Below are 6,000 nucleotides of genomic sequence, written 5' to 3'. Positions count from 1 at the left end.
TGGTCCAAGGAGAAAGGGCTCGGCCAGGGGATTTTGGCGGGGCTAGGCTGGGTCCTTAGGGTACTAGAATTGTTCTTGAGGGGCTGGTTCAAGGGGTGGCTTGATGGTTAGAGGGCTAGCAACAGAAAACATAGGGAAGTGCATCATAGAGTCACGCACAGGTGTGCCTTCTTCAGGTGGCTTGTGCGATGGCTCTGGGCTTGGGCTGGTCTGGGCAGGGTATGGGCATGGTCCAGGGAAGGTCAGGGAGAGATGGGCTCGATGGTGGCTCGGCTAGAGGTGTCTCAGGTTGGCTAGGAGTCCTTATTTGCTTAGGAGTCTCACACAACACACATACAGATTTTGGGTGAGTTTCCGGAAGGTTTTTGAGCAAGCCAAGGCTAGTTTTTCGGGCTGGGCTTGGTCAGTATGGTCCCTAGGTTGATTGGCTAGGTTTTGGCTCAAGGTGGCTTGGGTGTGGCTCGAGTATTTTGGGAGATGGCTCGGGTGGTTCGCTTAGGTGTCATATTTCGAGATTTTAAGAACAAAAATATAATCCATGGGTCCACGGGGGTGGCTAATGACTTGGAAGGGTAGAATAAATATTAAAAATGCTGTGTTTAAAATTTGGGATCAAATTATTGAGTTTTTGATTTATTCGGGATTTAATCGCCGCACGAAACGATAATTAACGAAGTATTTTAAAAGCCTAGTTTTAAGCTTTATAAAATTATGAAAAATTATATTTAAGCTCAAATAATTATTAAAAGTATAAGTTTTTAATTTGGGAATTTTATATTAAGGTTTGGTTTAATTCGAGATTAAAATGCAGTAATACGTCTTATTTAAATATTAAATTAAAAGTCCACGATTTAAGCTATATAAAAATATGTAAAAATTCATGTAAACTTAAGTAATTATTTGGGATATATTAGATTCAACGGAATTAAGAAAAAGTCAAAGACGTGAAAATTTAGGTTCAGGGGTAAAACAGTCTTTTTACACCTAGAAATTAGTAAACGTCATGGTAGTGCCCTGAATGCTGTTTTATGTGCTAATATGATTATTTCAAATGTTTATGAAGTTTTATGACATGGATTTTAAATGTTTACGACTTATTATGTCAAAATGTTATTTTATAAGGTTATGATTTAATATGTTGAAATGTTTATTTTAAATGTTTAAGATTTAAATGCATATTTTAAATGTTTATGATGTGGAAATGTTTAATTAAAAGATTTATGGATTTTTATATGTTGAAAGGTTTCTTTTAAAATGTTTATGGATTATTATGAGGAAACGATAACGTTAAAAGATATGTCGCATGCTTGTTTTTAAAAAGAAAAGGATATTAAATGCATGATTTTTATAAAGTGATGATAATATGAAACGTTTAAGGAAGTGAAGTAATTGTGACTAATACGATGATATTTTGGAAATGTCGTGAGGGTTATGGTCCCAGTGAGAGCCCGACAATCGTGTTTCCTTGGATACGGATATGTATATGTATATGTATATGATGATATGCTTTGGGATAACGTGATGGGAAAAGGCCCCAGAGGGAGCCCATGCGTGGGAAAAGGCCCCAGAGGGAGCCCGTCTATGGGAGAAGGCACTCGAGGGAGCCCCGACGATCGTATTTCCATATTATGAGGATAGGCCAAGGCCCAGTTGACCGGTGAGAGTGTTGCTGGTGTCCCCGCCGCCCCGTACTGTGGTTACATATAGATGAATCCATCGCCCAACACGTAGACGTAGACGTAGATGAACACGAAAGTCACAATTAACGTTCTGAATTCAACGAAAGGAAAAAGAAACACGTATATGTTGATGATAATATGTATATGAATATGTTGAAGATGATATGAAAATATTTTTAAAAGCTTATGCATCACTAAAATGTTTACGAAAAATGTTTATGTTTTAAAGTTCATCCATGACATGGAAATGTTTTTTTTACGTATAAATATTTTTCACTGTTGCATGTGGTTTTATACGTATTATTTGGTATCATGAATATGATGTGTTGAGTCTTTAGACTCACTAGGTGTGATTGATGCATGTGTGTATGATAATAACAATGAGGGAGGCTTGGATGCCTGATTTGACTGGACTGGAGGTGCACATAACCCGAGGACCAGCGCTTTTACTTTTTCCGCACTCATGATTTTAAGCTTATGATTTACGTTAAAATATTTTAAGACTTTTTATTTATGCTTTTGAGGGGTTTTGAGAGGATGATACTTTTCAAATTTATTGCTTTATATGTTTGGTAAAATGTTAGACGATTTGACAATTTTTTGATATTCAAATACTAATGGGATTTATTATTTTAAAATGGTGAAAAATATTTTATATAAATATTGGAGTAAATCGGCCGAAGGGTAGAAGTTTTTTTTTTTAAAAAAATTCTAGTACTTTTTAAGGAAAAGAAAGTCGGACGTTTCAAAGAGGCCCCATGTATGGCTTCTTATTCGGCTGAGAATTCTGCTGGTGTTGCTGTCTTTTGTGTTGCATGTCAAAATCAATATCTTTCAATGCTTGCTCGGCTTGATATGCATAGGTAGTGGCAGCAGCATAATCCACTGCACGCATCATTATCACATCGCGACGGATGGCAGGTCGAAGTCCATCCATGAACTGCCTCATCTTTTCTGCAAGATCCCCAGCAATGAGGGGCACAAAGTGACAACCCCTCTCAAACTTCCTCACATACTCAGCCACAGTCGCGTCCCCCTGATGGAGACTCATAAAATCCCTCTTTAATGGCACTCGAACATTCTCATAGAAAATCTCCTTGAAGCGAACCCAAGTAAGCGTATCCAAGTCAATCTCAAGCTCCGCACCTTCCCAACAAAGGGAAGCTTATTGTCAGCGTCTCCCATATTCAAATTGCGAAAGTGAATCTCGAGAGATTAAATCCATCCATCAGCAACAAAAGAGTCGGTAGAGCCAGCAAACTTGAAACACGTACTAATTGAAAATGCGGAAATATTTTTTTTAAAAGCTCACATTTTTGAAAATAAACCTTTAAATATTTTGCATGCATGCAACCCTGCTGAGAAATATGCCATTTAAAAATTTATCGTAAACAATCGACAAAGAAAATACTGTGATGTAAAAATTGCCAACTCGTCACTCGTTCATGCATGAATAAAAAAAAACAATCAAAATCTTGAAAATCAACAGCGTAACATAAAAACGTATAAAATCAATCATGTCTACTCAAAGCTCATAAAATCGTGATGTGCAAAAAGTGTGGTCCTCGGGTCGTGTTCGCACATCTAGCCCTGCCTACTCAGAGTTCGGCACCTCCAGTATACTCGTCTAAATGCTCACTGCATCAAACACGCCTAGTGAGTCTAAAGACTCAACAAACCTGCACTGTTAATAGCAAATACATATACATATCACACAGCAGTGAAAAATACCGTAATCAACATATATTTCATGAATTTAATAGTATGAGCATAAACATGTCGTAATAAATCATAACCTGTCAAAACATGTCTTATCATATCATCATATACGCATACATTTTCTTTTAATTGAATTCAGTTCATTAGTTGTGACTCTCGAATCAGCTCAATCGTATCAGGTCTATTCGATGGATCCATCTATAAACTGTGGTACCCTGCGGCGGGGACATCAGCGACAGCATTACCCGTCCACTGAGCCTTGGCCTCAGCTCATAATATCTCATATAATCATGTTAGTCACAACCAAATCTCATCATTCAACTGTGTCATCATGTTCAGTACTTAATAAATACATGCATATACGTAAACTTTCCTTGAAACCAAGCATGCAAAGTATTTTTCTTAAATACATAAAATAATAAACATAATGAATAAACATATAAAACATGATATAACATATCCTCAGGGCTCTGCTAGGACTAAAATCTAACCCGAGTGAAAAATGACAATTTTGCCCTTGGAAACCCAAAATGACCATTTTACCCCTAGACCTATAAATTTAGACCCGAAGCTTACCAAACTCCTTAAAACATCCCAAAACATATTAAAAGTTTTTCTTAGACGTAAACTCGAGCCTGTTTCAAAACTTAACCCATTCGTTTTAAAACTTGAACCAGACTCATTTTTTTAACCCGAATCGACCCGAAACTTGATCAAATTTTTCCAAACTCAAACCACGCCTAAAATACATCCTACCGGCCTCTAAATCACATTTTACAACGCACCAAAACCAAAGAAAATGAGGCCACAAGCTGCTGGAATTTTCAGCCAAATCCCAATCGAAAACCCTAGGTCCACTACCCTCCATAATTTAGCCCCTAACTCAAGATCGAACGGACCAGCTCCTAACCAACCTCTCCTAGACCAACCTAGGGCCCTACTGGACAGAACCAACCCTAGGACTGAGCCCCATGCACGTTGTAAATCGCATCCTCTCACTAGCCACCCAAAACACTCAACCATGACCTCTTTTTGGTTCGTCTGTCTCGTGCAGCCCTAGAGTCAAGACCAGCGGTGTTCAAGCTCTTCCAGATCATGGCTCAGACCCATCAGAGACAAGGTCAAGGCCTGTAGTCGCCCTCACACCGTCGGCTTCACCCTTGGCTCGCACCACAACCCAAAACAAAGCACACATCAACATAACCTCTCGGCCATCAACACAAAACCGAGCACACGCTCGACTTCCTCCCTTAAAACGACCCTTACCATCAAACAAAACCACTTAAATTGGCTACCAGCAGCCCCTTGCACCAAAATACATGAAACCGTGGGTGGTGAGCAAAGGAATGCATGAAGCTGAACCAAAACCTGAAAAATCTCCATGTTTTATGTTGGATAGAGAAATCCTTATGCAAGTAAACACGTATCAGCAAGTATGTAGCGTGTATGATGCAAAAATAAAAGTACATAGCATGCCTTGATGTTTTATGAACGAAAACTTGGAGTAACACGCGTCGGGGAAGCGCTGGAGGAGCGGGGAGTGAACTCTTCTTGAAAGAAAATGGAGGACCAAAATTCTTCAGCAAAGTGCTGCTAGAAATCACATGAAGGAGTCTGCTGGAGTGTGGGGTGGGCGGCTGATATGAGGGGATTAGGTTTAGGGTAGCTTAAAGATTAATTAAATAGAATATCAATCACTAATGGGCCCTTAATTGTATTTTAAAAAGTTTAAAATGAGTCTTGAACCCACTAAGCTTAAAAATAGGCCCATCAAGCCCAAAAAGCTCCTGAAAAATATTTCGTTTTGGTAAGTTTTTTATAATATTTCCCGAACACTCAAAAAGTCCTCCAATTCGATAAAATTAGCGTACCGATTAAAAATATGCTCTGATGGATAAAAATACCCAACAAAGCTCATTTCTTGAAAAAAAACACTTAAAACACCTCGTATTAATTAATAAAAATTAATATGTAATAAACATAATTTTGCTAATATTTCACCAGTTTACGTTCCTCGATCGAGTGCGAATTGCATCTAGAAACCCTAATGCGTGAACTTTTAAAATAATGGTGAAATGAACCCTATCATGCAAAAATTATGCATTAAATGCATAAAAATAAATAAACACATAATTTAAATAAAATACTAGATTGCATGCATTCAGGTTACATAAATTAAATTTCATGGACTTTACAACTCTCCCTCCCTTAAAATAAAATTTTTTTCTCGAAATTTAGAACATACCGAATAACTCCGGGTAGCGACTCCTCATCTCGGTCTCCATCTCCCAAGTGGCTTTCTCCTCGGAATGATTCAACCACTTGACTTTTACCATGTGGACCAACTTGTTCAGGATCCTCTTCTCCTGTCTGTTTAGTATCTGTGTGGGTTTCTCCTCAAATGACAGGTGCGGTGTCAGCTGTGGTGGCTCATAGTTCAGCACATGCGAAGGATTCGACATGTACTCCGCAACATAGAGACGTGGAACACATTATGAACTCCTGCCAGATTCGGCGGTAACGCAACTCTGTATGCAAGTGTCCCAACTCTCTACAGGATCTCGAATGGTCAGATGAATTTAGGGCTAAGCTTGTCCTTCTT

Source organism: Primulina huaijiensis, chromosome 4 (genome assembly GCF_012295235.1).
Source record: "Primulina huaijiensis isolate GDHJ02 chromosome 4, ASM1229523v2, whole genome shotgun sequence".
Classification (NCBI taxonomy): domain Eukaryota; kingdom Viridiplantae; phylum Streptophyta; class Magnoliopsida; order Lamiales; family Gesneriaceae; genus Primulina; species Primulina huaijiensis.
The sequence above is the reverse complement of the archived record's forward strand: the minus strand, read 5'-3'. Positions refer to the sequence as shown.